The sequence below is a fragment of the Lissotriton helveticus genome, chromosome 2_1 (genome assembly GCF_964261635.1).
Source record: "Lissotriton helveticus chromosome 2_1, aLisHel1.1, whole genome shotgun sequence".
In the NCBI taxonomy this organism is placed as follows: domain Eukaryota; kingdom Metazoa; phylum Chordata; class Amphibia; order Caudata; family Salamandridae; genus Lissotriton; species Lissotriton helveticus.
The window spans coordinates 2039203692-2039223933 of NC_136059.1; the positions used below are offsets into that span (position 1 = coordinate 2039203692).

Here is a 20242-nt window from a genome sequence, read left to right on the forward strand (position 1 = left end):
TGAGGATCAAAGGATATACCTCGTCCACAGCTGACAGCAAGGGATACTTTGGAACACTAGGTGTGGTGGCAAGTCAGTACGCATAGGCTCTGGGTGTGATATAGAGCTAACATTTCAAACATATATTTTAGTCACAATAGTTTTCTTAGTGCAATAGATTCAACACAGGTAGCATCTAAAAGAAGAGAGAGGTATTCCCCTTTTCTCTCTGTTTAGATCGCTGGGCATTCGGCAGTGATACTCACAATCCCTGGGTGTTATATAAGGTGAAATTTGGACATTAGGGAAAATTCGGACCTTGGTGAATCAAGTGTAGCTTGTGTCAGGCACAGGGTCCTGTTAGTTACCAGTTACTCATTTTTTCCTCTTAAATTGTTGCTAATTTTTGTTTGCTGAGCCAATAGTGACAGACGCTCAGGCTCACTTAGCTCTGTGTACTGTGTAGAGCATCCATTCTCCAAGGGCTATAGGCACTAAGTGATGGTCCTGTTTTCTGACAAAATAATGTTTTTTTTGTCAACCTTTGTATTTTCTATTATATTTTTTCCATTTTCTATTAATTTCTTTGATGTTGTGGTGCTGCGTAAACTTTGCAAATCATGTTTAATTGTTATATCATGTTAGTAAGTCTATGCTTTAGGTAATGATAATCCCCTTTTTACCAAATCAAAGGTTCATGATTGCTAGTTCACCGCTACAAACCAACTCGCACTCCTCGGAACTAACAATTTCACTTTTGTTATAGGTTGTCATTATTTCATTTCCTATTTGTGTCTATTTCATGTGAATCGATCTCTTTTATGCATTGGTACTTTGAGGTCATGGCCAAGTAAATTGGTTTTTAGTGCCACCCTGTGCACACAGATCCCCAAAAGTAGAATTGTAATTATGCAAAAAAAAACTCTTGAGACAATGAAAATTTTGCAAAGACCTTGAAACAAACAAGCTTCAAAATCGTTTATGGAGACTCCCCTAGACCACATGAGGGACAGATTCCCCACCCAGGCCAGGAAACTAGGGAAACACTGCTGCAAGTGGTACGTCCATAACAAAACCCATGCATTTCCTTCACCTGAGGGGGGCAAATTTGATACAGAGACCATAGCACACTTAAAGACACGCATACAGGCCAGGTATACAAGACATAAGAAGGCCAAGTGGGCGGTCCTATGAGACTGATGGGCCAACTTCAGGATGGCCCCAGCCTACAAGACTATCTCTGAAGCCACACATAAGGCATCATCACTTACACCGACTGGGATGTGGTCTCATTAATTCCAGCCATTGGATTTGTCACCGTGCTAGGTTACACCAATCTACTGGTCAAGGAGGCTGCTGAAGCCCCTCTGGGGCAGCAAGCCAGCATGTGAGGAAGGGGATGCCAGGTTCCAGCCCAGGCACCATCTGCTCTGCTCAGACCAGTACCAAACCTGTTCAGGGTTCGACTCCTCATCCATCGAGCACAACCCAGCGGGTCCAAACTGAACAAGGAGTACAAACTCCTGAGTGCCCCACCAGGCATCATAAGGTTAGAGGGAGGTTTGTGGCCCTCCAAGAAGGCAATTCCATCAGTGGAGGGGAAGAAAGGAACACCAGCCTCGCAACATCGGACTCTGAAGGGCGAGACATGGGATACACTCCAGCAAGGCAGGCGCATGTCAGGGAAGAATCATTAGGGAGTGAGATCAAGGCAAAGGCATTGCCATGAAGAACAGTACAAAGCACAGAGAGAAGGAGGGAACCCAGTTGGGAGTTAGAGCAACAGTTAGAAATGAGGATGGGGAGAGAGAGAGCTCTCATCTGAGAAGACCAGCAAGGAGAAGGGACATCTCCCCCAGATGCAACAGGAGCTCGGCTTAGAGCCCCCATATAGACATGTGCCAGAGATGAGTAGGGAAGAAGACCCCCAAAATGACAGCCCATTTCTCACAGGGCGGTTGATTTAGGAGAGAGGCTGACCAAGAAATAAGTAGCCAGGAAATCCTGACAGAGATACAATTGAGATGTAGAAGGAGCAGCATGGCACCTGTACCCGCATGCACAAGGAGAGTGATGATGAGGACATTTGGCGCTTTCACAGACATGCGGATCAGACAGGCCAACCACTAGAGAGATAATATCCAGAAAAGAGGGTGAGGCCTTTGCACAGCATTTTGTTCATCTACTGGACTGCTGGACCAAAAGAAAGGGACACCAGAATGACTGTCCTTGGCCAGAGAAGGAAACCTTCCAGGATATGGCCCCTGCAGAAGACTGCATCCAGCAAAGTGGGAGAGATCCAAAATGAAACTACCCCTACTTGCAGGAGTGTCTGAAACCATGGGAGCACTATGTTGATGAGAAACCAACAGTACTGCCATGAGCCAGGATCTGCCTGCTACTGCGGAAAGGCATAGCAGGAATCATCTATGAGCCTTCAGGACAGATGAATAAAGAAGTGCTAAGGAAAAAACTGTCAATATTGTTGGTAGGGGCAGATAAATGGATCTCCTGCTTTGAAAAGAACACCACAGGTATATATCTAGCTACAGGTGATATCAAAAGCCTGCTCAGCAGCCTCATTGGTGAGCAGACAGACACATTCTTCTCCAGAGACCGCATCCCTGCAGTCACGCTCATCAAAACCAAGCATGATGGGGCTGCTTTTCATTCATTCAGACACCCGATCTGAAGTGCCCTGAGGGAGTTGTTTCCTAACCGCCCAGACGTACAAGGATTAATGGCAGAGAGCATGAAACCTGGGGAAACCATGGCTGAGTTTCTAGACAGAATGAGAGAGTGGTGGTTGCAGGAGACAGGACAGCGCTGGACCGAAATTGATCCCCAGGTTACTTTCTTCTACAACATCCTCAAGAGGGAATTACCCCCGGAGATCCAGACCAGACTCGATAGTGCAGTAGGGCAAGACACCAAACCCTGGCAGGAAATACATTACCACATACCACTATTACTGGAAGAGACAGGAGAAATACAAGGAATAGCAAGAGCAGTCCTAGAGAGACACCACCAAGCTGGTCCAACAGAAGTTGAAAAAGCCTGCCCACGAGGGGACCGTGTTAGCCGAGAACAACATGATGGCACTCGTCTCAAGAGAAGCTCCAAATATCGACCCCAGATAGTATCATCTTCAAGGGAATTAGCCTGCACTCTGCCCACTGAATGGGTGACCAAACACACGGCAAGAACTGCAACAAACAGGGAGTTCAGTCCAGCAGGGGCCGGACCCCCAGCTATGACAAGGTGGGGTACCTGTCAGAGGCGGCAATGCCCTAGCACAATCACAGGGTAAAAACAGACCCTAAGTCCAAACCAGTGCCCAAGACAACTACCCCCTTCACATCACTCTCAGTCACACTTTCTTACCTTCCTCCCCATTGGGCCGTCAGGATAGCCATACCAGAATCTGACATGTGAGTGCCCAAAGAGGGCCCAGGGACCCCTCTGCTGATGGTCTCCTGGGGAAGGGTTGACTGACCACACTCCCTGGGGAGGTCAGTCTGACATGGGACGCCAACCAGTGAATAAAAATAGGCATGCGAGGACCACTCACCCAGTCCAACATTGAGTGGGCTACGTAAATCTCAACCTCATCAGGGTTTATCGCCAAATGGAAGCCCTCCTGCAGTTACAAAATGAGGCAACTGCCCCAGTGGTGGAAGCCGGGCCTCATCGAGGCGGGAGAGAAATTACTTCACAAGACCTCAGTGGCCACTTCCAAGTTATAAAGACCAGAGCTCAGTGTCGCATCGTAAAAATCCATCAACATCAGAAACAGCTCCTCCATTAGGCTGAACACATAAAGTCCCAAAGAGACCCCTGACTCTTGCCGAGAATGTACCACGAACAGCCATTTTCTCCTGCAGGTTTCAACAGGGCTCCACACATAATTTTCAGTATACCTTGTTAAAGTCAGTCACGCCCAAAACTACAGGGAACAGCACACTGAGACCCACAAAAAACAGCTTGAAAACAATGCAAACATTCTCAACCCTTCCAGAAGAAGGATGTATTCCAGTAAGTTAGCCTAATTAGAACAAAACCTCATTTCATACAACGTACAGAGACCCAAAGGACGTGCCCATGTCAACGGAAATATTAACCTAATATTAAATATTCACCTATCCTCACAATTGCATGCTGCTCATGGTAGTCAACGGTTTAACAACACACCTTTAAGTGAAGCAGCCCACAACGAGAAGTACTGTTCACGCTATGGCAAGGAGTTGGGGGAAAACACACAGCACAAATAGCTTTAAAAGGTTTAAAAGTCACCACTTTTCCCAACATTCTAGCACCCTTTGAAATTAGGTTAACCTTATCATTCCTCTAAAATTCTATCACCTCCACTCTGTGAGAGAAAAATTTGCCCTCAAGTAAAACCCTTAGAGCATACTACCATTTACAAATAAATGCAGGAACGTTCCAAAACTGCCTCAAAACTGCCCAACAATATGTTTATTCTAAGCTAACCTACAACCCTGCAGGCCTGCAATCAGAACTAGAAGTGACCTACAAGGCCGCAGTCCGCCATTTCGTTCAATCAAAGCTTTCAAAGATTGTTTTTCAAGGCCAATCAATCAACTAAAGTGAATTCCAAAACAACTTTTGTAGCCTCATCTTAAAAGACATTTTTCTGCACTTCACCAAGACAAGACATCTCTGGTGGCCAGACATCAGACAACAAACAACAATGTTAACTAACATATGACACAAAACTACCTTAAAGATGACCCCACAGTTACAAAATGATTCCTAAGTTACTTGTTTTTGTATATCTGTATTTTGGCTCTCTCTAGCCGGGGTGATCTTGAGCCCCTGGAAAGCCAAAGTTTGCCTAATCTCAAGAGCTCTTCTTCTACATTCTTGCAATGCATGTACAGAGACCTTTCTTAACTCACATACACCTACACTGACCCAAATGCTAGTATTCCTCAAGGGAAACATCCTTTACAACGCAACTTTTACCACGCAGTGCCTTTACGACGCAACTTTTACAACGCAAACCATTACAACGCATTGCGCTGGGGGCGCTCTAGGATAGGGAATAGGTTTAATTTACTATCCAACACCTTCCCTACTATCCACGGGGACTGGAGTTGGAATAGTAAATTAAACTATTCACTATCCAGCGCCCCAAAGCACTATGCGTTGTAAAGGCATGGGTTTTAAAAACAGCGTTGTAAAGGCATGTGTGGTAAAAGCATGCGCTGTAATGTCATACATCCTTTCCTCAAGCACTATACAGCACACTTCTACACAACACCTGGTTTGTGACAATCTGTAACTTTTTACCATGATGATCAATTTACAAAAGCAATATACCATTATGCCCACTAGAGGCTTCTAGAATTTGTAGGCTCTACAAGAACCGAAGATACCCAGAGCAAACAGCTAAGCTCAGCAGCACCACACAATAGCTTTTCATTGTGTACCAAGTATAGACCAATTCATATGGTGAAATGTGTAGAGTGAAAATGGTTATCAGGGAAACCTATGTATTTCTGAAATAGTTGCAAGATTTGGAGTTTAGGAGTAGTGGTTATTTGTACATCTCTGGCACACAAGAAGGGAAATACAATTGGTAATAACAAATATTCTACAGTAATAATCTATAAAAAATGATACCTCACTTGTATGGATAGGGTTTTGTGCCTGTGACAAGAAATGGTCCAAAACACAACCTGAATGCACCACTTTTTTGCACTCACAACTGACCCTTTATTTTGCACCGTTGATTGCTGTGGATTTTGGGCCCTAGCTCAACCAGCACCCAGTGAATCCTAGTGAACCTGCATATTTTTGAAAACTAAACAACATGGCAAATTTAGGGGTTCATGACTTGGATGACTTTCAGTAGGTAACCCTACCTAGACGCCCATCAAAACATCAAATTTTGGGAAAAACTTTCCTAGAACCCTGAGTTCCCATATGTCCTTAGATAAGTGTACCCCACTTGTGTAGGTGGCCCAGCAGACAACAACAGAAAAGGCCCTACAGCGCTACATTCATAGATTAGTAATAGGGGAGCTGCGGTATTTGGGGACGTTTTTGAAAGCTAGATAACCAGGGTGGTCTGTCTTGCTTAGATTCCATGAGGTTTTCATATCCACAATGCTCTGCATAACAGTGCATTGTGGGTAAGAATATCTTGTGGGATCCATGCAAGGCACACCACCCTGAAATCCCCTAGTTGTCTAGTTTAAAAAAATGTCTGTGGTTAGTAGGTTTCAATGGGTGCAGCAGAGCACAGCTTAGAATCCTGCAGCTACTCCTATTGCTGATATCACCACATTGTGGCTCTCCACAGATTGCAGTTTTCCTCTCAGAAATGAGGATTATTTTATTCAAGAAAGACGTTCAGTACATTGTAGATAAGAAATGGTATGGGATCCATGAGAAGCATGCCACCCTGGACTCATACTGCTGAGTAGTTTTCAGAACTTTCTGGGTCTAGTAGGTTTTTCCATGTGGCAGTCTACCCAAGCCAAAAAAGTTCAGCCATTCACCGTTTCTGGAGTGAACCTCACTCTCTTTGGCGTATGTGAAATCAACACCCAAAAGAATCAAATGTCCTCTTGCTTGACAATAGGATGGTATTCCTACGTCCACAGGAGACCAGAAAGACTATTATTGTTTTAGGGGTGAAGAAGGTACCTGATGGTAGAATAAGCTAGACTCATCAAATTATTTTCTTTAAAAAATATTCCAGTAATACAGTGGGCTATCTGCTTCCAGGGGCAAATTGAGACCATACCTACTGTCTGCCCATGGGGGAAGTCTGGTGTACCCCTTATGGGGTGAGGGTGCGGCCAATGCAGGCGTGCAACAGCTGTAGCACTTTTGCTGTGCCCCAATTGCAAAATCCCTACTTCTACCCCATCAGGGAAATGTTAGGGGTAACCCCCGGACTGGAACAAGCATCCTGTCTGCCCCCAGGAGAGCAGGAAGGTACTATTGACCCCTTAGGGGTAGGGGAATGGCTCATTTCCAGGGTGGGATGCTGCTTCCTTTTCTTGTGTTTTTGATGCCAGCAGGAACAACAACATTCTTCTGTACAATCCTCAAATACAATTAATACTTCATCCTGGTATAAATCACTTAAACAATTAACCCCATAATAAGCCCACCTCTCATTTCCTCCTAACGCACCTACACGAGCCACCGACTTCATTCAACTAAGTGGGAATTCAGATAAATACGACACAGGCCCATTGTAAACAGTGGCATCAAAGTAGTTGTACTACCAAGAGTTTCTGACAAGCCAAAGGTGGCTGACGTCGAGGAACTGAGCGCATTGAGACTTGCACGGGTGAGGAGTCACGCTTAACAAGTACTGGTTGTTTGATTAATTGATTGATTGATTGATTAATTGAGGAACTAAAAGGACTTGCAATAAGTCTCTCAAACCATTTGCCTCACCGTGTTGTAATATGGCCAAATCTTGTTCTAGTATGTCTATCGCAGGTCAAAGTTGTTAACCCATTGTCTACCACAGCTAATGATTTTTTAAAGTTAATACAGTCTATTTCCGGTTTTCTCTCTGTGGCCTCTCATTGAGATATTTTCGAAAGTTCATTATAGGCCAGCATAAATGCCAGCAAATATGAAACATTTCTGACAGGGTTTCCTGGGACCTTGTGAAAAATTTTAAGATCCATGTCTTGTTATGTTATGTTATGTTATGTTAATATCATTTATTTTGCGCACAGATGCTCCAGCTAAGGAGCGTCCTGGCGCAGGGAATGGTGAACATAACACAACGCTAAAAGGAACAGAAAAGTGAATAAGAGGTGAATTAAAACAGATAAGTTTTCACGGCCCTACGAAATACTAATAGATCCTCTAACAGGCGGATTTCTAAAGGGAGAGCGTTCCAGAGGGTCGCAGCTCTCACCCGGAAAGAACGACCGCCCATCCGACTAAGCCTGAAACGCGGAACAACCGCAAGATATTGCCCGAGAGATCTGAGGGAGCGAGTCGGGACATAGACGGATACGAGATTATTAAGAATCTCAGGTGCCGATCCTTTTAAGATTTTGAAAACAAGACTAAGGGCCTTGAAATGAATTGGGCTCTTGATCGGTAGCCAATGTAGGGACCGCAAAGTATTAGAAGTGGGACAAAACCTTGGCAGACCCACCACTGCTCTCGCAGCCGCGTTCTGTACGCGCTGTAGGCGAACGATCTCAGATTGGTTTACTCCCAGCAGGAGCGAGCTGGCATAGTCCAGCCGGGAGATAATGAATGACCAACTGTCTTGTCGGAGCATCAAAAAATTTGAGCACCGGCCTTAGCCCACGCAGGACACCAAAACAGCATGCCGCCACTCTCTTAGTATGGGTCGTAAAACAGAGAGTGTGATCTAACCACACTCCCAGGTTTCTAAGTTCCATCACTGGTGTAGGGGCCGGTCCTAGCTCCAGAGGCCACCAGTTGTCCCCCCAGCGATCCGCTCCCCTCCCAACGATCATCACCTCAGTTTTCTTCGCGTTAAGCTGGAGACAGTTGTTATTCATCCAGCTGGCCACCTCTCTCAGCCCATTTCGGAACCTGGGGGCATCCTGTTCGACATCCCCGCTGATCGTGACCGCTAGCTGCATGTCGTCGGCGTAAGAGACCATGGTTAAGCCCCATCAGCCAGCGGCCGCACGTATAGGTTGAAAAGCGTGGGACTCAGCGAGGAGCCCTGAGGAACCCCCAGGTCCAACTGATGGTATTTGAACTGAAAAGGAGGGGTGGCAACGCAGAAGGAGCGATCGCTAAGGAAGGAACGGAACCACTGCAGAGCAGAGCCACAGATGCCAATGTCCTCCAGGCGGTGCAGGAGGATGCGGTGGGACACCGTGTCAAAGGCAGCGCTAAGATCTAGTAAAATAAGCGCTGCCGTTTGACCTGCATCCAACACACTCCGCAGATGTTCTACCATAGCCAGAAGGGCAGTGTGTGACCAGCACGGAACCCATTCTGCATGGGATCGAAGACATTGGCTCGGGCCATATGCTCAGAAAGGGCCAGGTTGATGTGAGCCTCCATGACTTTGGCCGGCCAGGGAAGCAATGAAATAGGGCGGTAGTTTTCCGGTTTTAAAGGATCCAAAGATGGCTTTTTCAGGATCGGAGAAACCACCACCTGCTTCCACTTGCCAGGAACAGTACCTGAGGTCAAAGAAAGGTTAATCAGCGAACACACTACAGTGCGCCCCTGAAAAGAAGGATCTCTAAAGAGGGCAGGACTGAGTGGGACCGCAGGAGAACCGGACTTGACTCGCTGTGCCCACTTAACAAACTCATCCCAAGAAAGAGTAGGGAGAGAGTGTAATACCGGGCAACTACAAGGACCGTTCAGAGGAATGGAGGGCAGCGTCGTACTGGGGAACGACTGATAGATGGTCTTGACTTTCTCCAAAAAGAAAGCGGCTAAAATCTCACAGTGGGAGGTAGAACCATCCACTTGCGGATCCGCTCTCTTAACCAACAGATTTTTAAGGGTTTAGAAGATAGTCTTAGATGGATTGAGGCTATTGCGGAATTCCGTCACGTAGAACGCCGCACGGGTTCTACAAATGGCTCGATGGTAGAGCTTGACGGAAGCCAAGTACGCGGTTTTTTTGACGACATCATACGTCTTCCGCCACTCCCTTTCTGCCCGTCTACATGAACCCTTCAAGGCGCGAAGAGCACTGTCATACCAAGGGCTCGACTGCCGGGAGCTGGATTTACTAGAGATGATGGACACCAATACATCAAGCGCCTTGGTAATCCAGCTGCAGAACTGGTCGTAGCCCAAGGTAGCATTAAGTAGAGGGCCTAATGGCTCTTCAGCCAAGATGGTATGTAGGTCCTCTAACCTAAGCTTATGCCAGTGACGCCGAGGGATCCACTTAGGAGGTGGAATAGTAGGGGTTTCGGGGAGAGATAGCCGGACAGACACCAAAAAATGATCGGTCCAGCCCACTGGAGAAATAGACAAAACCTGGACATCCGTTAAGTTAGTAAAAAACGGGTCCAAAATGTGACCAGCCACGTGTGTGGATTGAGTGACAAGTTGGATAAGCTGAAGAGCCTCCAAATCTGCCAGAAAACCACTGACAGCTAAAGTCTCTTAATTGTCAAAATGGAGGTTGAGGTCACCTAAGATTGAAAAATTGGCGCAGCCACTAGCCAGCGTACTAACCGCCTCAGGGAAAGCTCCCCTAAATGCTACATCACTGCCTGGGGGGCGGTATACAACCATCCCAGACAGCGTGAACTGGGGACTGATGGTGATCTTAAACAGGGCGCTTTCGCACCCAGCAATATGCAAACCCATCCAGGTGCACACAAAAATAGATTTTACAGCTAGGGCAATACCTCCACCTCTAGACAAGCGGTTCCAAGTAAAAAGTGAATAACCTGGGGGGCAGGCCAAGTTAATTATGGCTGCGTCAGTGTCCTGGAGCCAGGTTTCGGTGATGACAAACAGATCTGGTTCCTCGTCAGTGATGAGGTCCATAATGGACAGGTGATGTTTTACCAGAGATCTGGTGTTAAGGTTTAATATCCACAGACCATGAACAAAACACTTACTCGGCAGAGGCGCACTTGTGCATTCCCGCGGAGTAGCAGAGATATCATAGTCCCGAATACCCGCTGTCAAGTCAAGCGATCATCCCCTGCAGGCACATTGATAAGGGCCACACAGCGGATGGTGCGGTGCAAAGGTGCACAGCGGGAGAGACTTGTGTGAGTAGGATAAGTGTTGTTTCACTGCTGTGAGTTTTGAGGTTTCTAGCCAATTAAGGCACAGCTTCCGAACATTGTAGGATGTCACTACCCCTGGGTGTTCTCGTTGTACATAGCTTTGGGTCTGGCCTGTAGATACTAAACCCTTCGGTGGTACCCCAGAGTCTTTCTTGGCATCTATTTGTGTCTAAGGGCCAAACCAACGATTCTTTCCAATTAGGTTCTGATCTATTGTACTGTAAAATGTCATCTACGGTTGCCCTTTCCTCTGATGTTACATTTTGACCCCCCCATCTGTGATGGCATTGGAAACAGAGGTGTCTACAGGTCCTTGTTCTTGGCTAATCCAAGACAATATGTCCGTTGCACAGTGTCATTTAGAAATATTATCTGCTGTGGAATGAAGCATGCTCTAAATAGCGCTTCTGTTCCCCGGACTTGCCAGTCCCTTGATCCTCAGACTGGTTTTAAGTATATTGTGTCCTTCCATAGGTCAAAACAAAGTGTGGGCGAAATTTGCGAATTTGCGGTACGCGAATTGGTGCGAATACGTACTCGCCGTCCACAAAATTCGCGAATCTGTGCGAATTTGTGGATTTTTTATTTTTGCATGTTTGCGGGGTGTTTTTTCAGCGCAGCTACCGCGAAGTTACCCATGCAGTCATACATGGTCGCCGCCATCTTGTTTTCAGTGTTCGCGTTGCGTATTTCCGTTTCCGGGCACTAATTGCATGCTCGCGTTGGGCATTTCCTACGTGCGGGGCGCAATTACGTAATCACGTTCGTTTTTGTGTGCTCGCGGGGTAAATATCACGCAAACTTACCCACGTGGTCGCAATGGGCGCGGCCATCTTGTTTTTCATTCATTGCTATGGTTCTGGGCATGCTTTTTCTATCCTGCTTTAATCTTTGCAATCCTTTGTTTGTTTGAATTTTTTTAATCTTTTTTACTCCTTATCTATCCCTCTATTTTCTACATCTATATTTTGTATCTTTTTCAACTTTTTGTTACTTTAATAACTACTCTTTCTGTTTAGCTCTCTCTTTTCTTTTATTTACTTTTTTCCCTATTCTGTTCTTTGTTCACACAGAACCATGGCAAAGGGAGCCAGCAAGTGCCCGGGAGATCTTTAGCGCGGTGGAGGTAGCTGCACTGGTTTTCTTCATCCAGCGCCACCTGCCCAAGACCGTCGCGGCAGGCCAGGTACCGGGTACGGGCTCCGGGAGCATCGGCAGCTATGGGGGAAGGTGTGCCGGGCCATGTATCGGGAGTCTGGGGTCCGGTGCACCTACAACCAGATGATGCAACGGTGGACCTGCTCGACCTGCTTGGCATGGAGATCCCTGGGCTTGGTGAGTACTAGTGGCTATTTATTGTTGTCTTCTGCTCTGTTTTATGATATTGCAAATATTTCCAAAGAGAAAGAATGCTGCCGATTACATTGCAGCTAAATTATGTTTTAAAAGCTTCTGTGATTGCAGGTGCTCGCCTGCTCACTGGCGGGGCTACTATGCTTACTTGTTTTCAATTTTGTGCTCATTTAGCCTGGGTGATTATGTATGAGTGTACTATACAGAAGTGCAAAATGCTAGACACTAGAGATTACATTGCAGGTAAATTATGATTCAAAAGCTTCTGTGATGCAGGTGCTCGCCTGCTCACTGGCGGTGCTACTATGCTTACTGGTTTTCAATTTTGTGCTCATTTGGCCTGAGTGATTATGTATGAGTGTACGTTACAGAACTGCGTAATGCTAGACACTAGAGACTCAAGTCCAGTCCTTCCTTTGTACTCCTGCCACTAAGAAGAGATAGTGGTGGTGGATTGATAGTTTGAGTATACTATGACTGGTTATTTAGTAGGAAACTTTTAAGTGGTCTGCAATCATGACGTACTGTGTCTGTCACTTCGCGTGCTGCGAAGTGCTGCCTGCCAGTCCTAGTAGAACCTTTTTGTAGTTGGTTTAGTGAGTTACATAATGTTCTAAGTAGACGGTCCACGAATCCAGCAATACTAATATCCTAGTAGACTACATCAGATAGGTCAATAAATTTAGTGCAATTGTTGTCTATTTCCCCAAAATATTTTCTTATTGTTTTTTTGAAATGTTTGATTTGGTTGATAACAATCATCCATTTTTGTGTCTTTCTTTCATGTTGTACATCAGCTCCCCCCAGGGGCAAGAGGACAGAGGAGGAGGTAGTAGCGCCGGCGGAGCAGGAACAACAGGGAGGCCAGGATAGTTCCGCCGCGGGCTCCTCTGCTGTCCCCAGTAAGTTTTCCTGTTAATATTATTAATGATACTTTCCTATCTTTTTCAGCACCTATTTATTCCAAACGTTCCTCATAATTCTATTTTTTCCTAAGTCGTCTTTGATCTTCTTGTAGACTGTTTCTAAATTCTTATCCTACCTCTACTATGACTCTCTGTGCTACTACTAGAATATTATTAGTCTGCCTGTGTAGCTAGCTAAGCTTGCACAGTTGAAAAAAGGTGTACTGTTAAACAAAACTCCTATTCAGCAATAGCTCTAGGCGCTGAGTGCAGTGGTCTGGGTTGTCCATAATGTCTATTCAAGTCTTGTAAATGTTTATGCTTTGACAATTCCCAACAATAAAATGTCAATGGCCACCAAGAATAAGATACTAGTTTACTTTTTTATTGGATAGGAGGACATACTACTACTGTTGCAGTGACTATTCTGCACATACAGATCCATGGACAAGAAATAGGGAATCAGTTATAAATTATAATAGGCACAGTTAGACTTTCCACATACCTCAGTCATAAAGAAGTTGAACCCCCAATCTCCTTACTGACTAGCTAGTGTGTCAGAGAGTCATTATTTAGCTCCCGAATGCAGCGATGATCCCCAATGATTATACAACCCAGAACATAAAACTATGGAGTCAGAGTCTTGACCTCTCAGAGTCACAGACTCATGCTTGCAAATTGCAAACCCTTTCGCTCACTCACTCATGACCAAAAACCACAGAGTCTATGTAAGTTTTAAAGCTTTATTAAAAGTAAAACAACTAGCTCTGTGCGTACTCTGTAAAAATTTAAATTGTGCATTTTATAAAAACATTTATTAAAATCAATGTCATATAACAAACGGTGAACAACTGAAAATTGGCTGATTTCACACATTAATTGTGGGAGAGCTCTCACCTGGTTGGAACTTAAAGTCTTGGTGGGGATGAATTGTTGACGACTCCGCCTAACATATGATGATGCTCTTGCTCGTAGAAGGGAGGCTTCTGTCTGTTATGAAAAAAATGGTCCGTGTTAAAAAGCAAGCATTCATCAGTTGTGTCAAAAAGTGTAGCATCACATGTTATGGCTAAGCATGAATAAAAACACCCTTCCCTGAAGAAAGGGAAATTTTTAGTTTAGACTAGAGAGTCACAAGTTATTACATTTGTTTATGTAGTACTAGTAATTTTTTTTTATTCCTAGACAAAATAGGGAGTGGTGTATATGGTATCTAAAAATATTACATGTATTTTCTAGGCGTAACACCATCGGCACAGCCATCCACCAGTGCCGTGGCCAGCGCAGAGGTGGGCACTCCAGGGATGGATGTAGTGCCACAGCCAACAGGAAGTGCTGTGGGGGATGCCACGGTAGTGGCGGGCAGTGGCAAGCTAATATATTCCTTACTTATTGAGATTGCAGAGTGGGCTCTCTGCAGGGGTGTATATGTTGTACAGTACAAGTACACTTTACTGTTAAGAAGACTTACAAATTTAGACCTAAGTTTTTGTCAACCAGGTAGAAGACAGTCACCCTTGACTTCTCATTAGCAATAGCATTAGAGGCGGTAGTTGACCAGTAACCAATGGCCTCCTCTAAATTTGACTTCAACTCAGCTGTGAAAGTTTTATCGAGAAGCCAAGTCAGATCAGAGATGAACTTGATGGATGGGATGAACGAAAAGGGAAAGTAGGGTGTAAGGAAGGACGAGCGAGTTAAAATTCATGACTGGCAAAGAATGATACGTGTTTTTGAATGCTGGCTGGGAATCTGAGGCATGGCCAGTTGAAGGCCTAAGCAAGGATGGGAGGAAGGAGAAAGAAAAGAGGACTGCCTGTGTGGGTAAAACAGAAACTGTATGTGTGCGCAATATATCATTTGGTTCAAATCCAAATGCAAGTCAAGCACGGATGCATGGCTGGCGGTTTACAAAATAAAATAAAAAGGTCGTTTGTCGGTGAGAAAAAGTAAGGTTTGTCAACTTGAGACATTATGAAGAGTGATTGACATTTACTGTGAATGGATGGATGCTGGGATGGTATCTTCCTCATAGATAGCATAGGTGTATGTAGACAGAGTAGACGGTCACTGGATGAAGAGTGTTACTTTGAAGAGCATGTAACACCGCACCACCGTGACAGAGAAGCAAAGCCGAGGAAAGAAGTTGTAATTTTTCAGAATACTACCATGACTAGTAACAGTAGTTTGCAAGCACAGCATATATCCGGCGATTACGGGGAGTCAGGGACCACTCACTACCTCTCTTAATAACTTTTTTTACAACTCTGTCATTTACATTGATGTGTAGCCTATCAGTGTTCAGTCAATCAAAAACAAAGAACCTAAAGTCATCCCATATGTAAGCAAATATCCTGTGAAGGAATAGATGATCATATTATCTTCTTCATTTTCCTTTTGTAGTAGTCAGGGGCTGGCCAGAGTGAAAGTTAAATTAATTGATCAGTAGCCCTTGTAACGGAGTATGGCCAGTGCCAACCGTAATAGAAAAGTAAGAGCTTCACCACCTGCATGCACTGGACTGGTAACAGTAACCCAAGTCTGTGTCATCATGGATTGCGTCTGTTTTTCTCGGGTGCAAGTTGACTGCGCTGGCATTATGCCTGCTTCCACAAGTTTACATACCAATTTCGCTAAACAAGAGAGAAGAAGAAGACTGGTGTACTGTCTGAGTCTAATGTAGTGAGTCCATGTAGTGCTAGTAGAATTCCTGAAACTCCCACTAATGTTAGAGCAGAGGCCGACTAAGTGGGAGGTTAGATAAATACATGCCACAAATGTTATGTAGTGTTCTTGCAAGTTGCTAGTGCTACTGTGACACAACTTTCTGCTGAATTATTTTGTGTTAATCTTAAAGAGCATTGGTTACAGTATGTTTTTCTTTCTTCATATAGATGCTCTTTCCAAACTAACAAGGAAGGAGTTGGCTAGACGGGCCCGGCAACGGAAGCTGGAGGCAATTGTCGCTGAATATCGGCGGCTGGTGGCCCAGGAGGAGGAGGACAGGCAATCGCAGTCGACAACATCCACGACAGCTGCATCCTCCTCCACTGCCCCTAGGTCATACGGTCAGCGCAAGCCTTCAGCGGTACAGAGCCGTGGTCCGGCAGCCACCCGCCGCCACTCAGCAGCAAAAAAATCAGCTGCAACCCACAGTACCTGCAGGTGCAAGGCTTGTGTGCACCGCTTGATCCTCAGAGTGTCCAACATTGAGCAGGAGGTGGCGAGGTAGAAAGCCCTGCTCAAGGACCTCCGGAGAGAGCTGCATGACCACCTGGCCACAGGACACCACCGGCGGAAGTAGAGGAGAGACTGTCCCTTGCCCCTTTTTTAAAGACTTTTGGGGTGATGGGAATTGGGCATTGGGGTTTTTGGACTTTGGGGACTTTGATTTCATGGACATTGGTTGGGGTTAGGGAGGGGGGTGGGTCCGTCTTGTGGGATAGTTTATTTTTGTTAGGGTATAAATAATTATTTATTTTCCACTTAAACATAGCATACGCGTTTTTACAGTTTTGTGGGGGAGGTGGGCGGTTAACTGTACGTTTGTTTTCCTGAAACTTAACTGGCTGGTTGATTCAAATTGTCTAAGTAATCGCCCACATTTGTACAAAAGTTCCACTGACAGAGTTAGCGAATTCAATTGTCCTACTACTTTACTAGTACTACCATCAGTCTCTCCTCTCCTCCTACTCCATTATTCTTCCTCCTCCCAAATGCTTATCTTACCTGTGATTCGTGTTCGAGAATAGGGCTAGGCACTGGGCTGGCTGCATGGCAAATGGCTTCTAAGGTTGTCTATAGAATCCTGGATGGATAAAATGTCATCGTTGTGGTGGTAGTAGTAGTGGTACACACTGGCAGTAGCGCATATGAAATAAAAGGAAATGAAACATTGAGTGGCCTGAGTGGAGCATTTGAACAGTACGATAGATAGTACAGTACACAAGAACAGTGCCATAAATTGTAGCCTAAACAATGCTAAAGTATTCAAAATATAACTACTATTTGCATGGAGTATGGGTACTACAAGAGATAGTACTGAAGGTGAAGGACACAGCAGCGTAAGCATTCGTGATGTGTAGGAGGAGGATGTTGTTGATGATCAATCCACTTGATGGCGGACATGAAATTCTGATTTGATTTGCAAATACTCATGGGTGTGTGTCAAGCAGAATAATAATAAGAATATATCCTCGGATTCCTACATCAGCCTTGAAATTGATTTTCTGTTGCTTTGACCTTATTCTCCCCAGCAAGTGTGTGCAATTATTGTTGTCATTTAGTCACACGTCCCGGGGGAAGAGGGTTAGGGTTTGAAAATTGGATGGGGATGGGGTTTTTGGGAAAGTTTTGTGGAGAGAGGAAAAAAAAACACAGCATGGACAAACAACAAATGAAGAAAAACAAATCTTTGGATACTAAGATATTCATAAATCTTTTAAGGGAGATAAAGGAAGTGCACTGCATGCATGAAGTTGCTAAATGGATGGTTAGGTTACTGAAAAGTAGTACTTACTACAACTTACTAACTATGAATAAACAAGTTGGCAGTACAGGGCTGCAGTAATTACGCAATTTCACTTGCCTATCTGCCCTCAGAGAGAATAAACACTTATTAGTACATTAAATAGTTTTAAAAATAGCAAAAAAACGTATCAAATAGCTGTAGGGATGAATTTGAAGCAGAGAGCAAACGCAGAGTCACACTCATAGAAGTTCTCAACAATAACATTATTTAAAAGATAAGGAGAAGTGAAGAGGATACTTTAACTGTATTCCTCCTATTCGCGGTACTCCTCCATTCCATCTGACGCTCCTTTGATCAATCTTGGTGACCAGACACACTGTCCACTGCCTGCCTGGCGAATGCGGAATTGCGGATTGCTAATGGTAAGCCTGAGTTAATGTTTTTCCCATCGCAACAGGGTAAAAGCCGGCCTGTAATTGTTGAGGGAAAAACAGGAAGTGATATTAAAACACCACAGAGAAAAAACTATAAGGTACGGTTTGTAGTGCAAAAATAACACTTTCGGTTTCAGAGGCAACAGTATTACATACAACAAGCATCCTTTCTAAAGTGCATGCTCTGAGTCTCATTTTCAAGGATAGTAATTAGCACACAGCAGGCCGGGGCAATGCAGAGGGTCAAGGCAAGCACCACTGAGTGAACCAACCTGATTTAGCATACCTCTTTGACACTGACAGACAAAGCATATCTAATTATATGCAGCAACCCACATAGCTGCAATTTTACATGAACTGCTGTCTGGACTCTGGCATAACAACACTACACTGGCTCCACCCCTCCATACCACGACTAGACAGACATGTAGTTCTGCTGTGGTTGTTGTTGACTTGTTTACCTGTTTGCCACTCACGAAATGGCCATAGTTCTTCTGTAAACGGACACTGATGATCCGGCATCCATCCCAGTGAGTGACTGTAAAGAATAAAGATGTTATGTAACTTTGATCATCAAGTCTCATCATCATCATGGTATATTGGCAAACTCAATGTTGTTCATGCAGTCACAGTCTACACACAGTGAGTCCAAGGACATTTTCCATATTAAAGAATGCAACGTAGTGGCCCCTGCAGTAGAAGTACAATGTGAAATAAACAAGGTAAAAACAGAGTAGACTTGAGTTAGATTTAGTGTGTAAAAGATTAAATAATAACAGAACACTTATGATTAATTTCATGCACAACAAACAAACAGCAATTGCTTTCAGTTTCAACAGAGCCAGACAGCCAGTGTTGTCCACTGCATGCCATCTCATTATTCATTAACTGTTCCACTTTTTGTCTGCATCTTGTGCTTAAAGTTAAGGCCCACAGGGCAGCCTCTTGTGTCAATTTCCAGAGTAACAGTCAGCATCAGCAATCAGCATATAGTCAGTAATTCCAGTCCCATTTCTTTTCAGGGGACTCATCTACGAAGAGACAGTTTCCTGACTTTGCGTAATCCAGCCATCTGCCTTGAGGGAAATGGATAGGGGAGTCTGGAGGAGGAGGACAGAGGAGCATGACTGAGTTGTAAAATTGTGAACTTCAGGAATGCAGACAGCGACACCTTCAATATGGAAATAAGACGAAGACAGTGCTGGAGATGGATTTGTTGTGATTAGAATTGTGGTAAAAGTTGAAAAAAAGAAAGACACACAGGAATAAAAAATGAATAAGGACGAAAAAAAAGGAAGTCAGTATTTCAGACCTAGGTCGGTGTCAGGGAAACAGAGCTCGTCCTCAAACTCTGTGACTTGCAACAGGAGTAGGTCAGCTAACAGAGAAGAACTTCCGTCACCTAAGACGGTGTCCTCCTCTTCTTCCTGCGCGGATTCACGTATTTTGTGATCTGGTGGTATAAAGTGCTGATTCATCTTGATCTTTGTTAACTTCTCCACATTTTGGGTGAGAAGCGGGTCCTTTTTGAAGTTACAATGGCACCAGCAGCACCGAAAACACATTGAGAAGACACGCTTGCAAGTGGGCAAGACAAATAATTTAGAGCCAGCTTGGTGATCAGTGGCAATTGACCCCTTTTCCCATACCAATACATTAATGGGTTGTGAACAATGTAGACCTATGTTGGGTCATCTAGATAGGCCTGCACCATGCACTCAAGGCCATCCAGGGTTGCTCCACTTTGCGTAACATCTGTGGCCTTTGCATCAGCACCGGAACGAGCAAACCCTTGATGAGTTATCCAATCTACTTCTGACAATATTATGGCTGGGCCTGGTGCAGGTGAGGAGGATGATGATGATACAGTTGCTGCTGTCGGTAACAGCTCTGAGGGAAAGTGACTGCCTTCGGCCACAGAAGTGGACCTTGACGCCGGATGGCCTGCTGATTCAGTAGTACTTGTAGTGGTTCCTTCAATTTCCTGCCGCTCTTTTTCAAACCGAGTGGCTGACAGAGCTAGCCAATGTTTGTACTTTGAAACATCTGCTTCTTTAAAAGGAATGAATGTATTACTGGCCAGTGCCTTTTCGTACCGTGAATCCATAATAGTGGCACAAATGTAATGTTGATCGCAATGTATTTTATTAATCCTTGCATTGTCAAGTAGGCGGGTTAATAAGCTCTCCGTCAACTGATATGTGTCTTGCTTGTCAGTATCATTTTTGAACGTTGAAGACACCGCCTTCAGTTGGTGCTCTAGCATGCGCAACAATGGGATAGCTTTGCCCAAAGTACAGCCCTCCCTGCTGACTTCACGTGTGAAGACCTCAAAAGGAC

At 44.7% G+C, this 20242-nt stretch overlaps 1 long non-coding RNA gene across 1 annotated transcript in view; it reads left to right on the forward strand.

Moving 5' to 3' along the window:
* Positions 1-20242, forward strand: part of LOC144819028 (uncharacterized) — a 231077-nt gene that overhangs the window by 42890 nt on the left and 167945 nt on the right. The window lies entirely within an intron of this gene.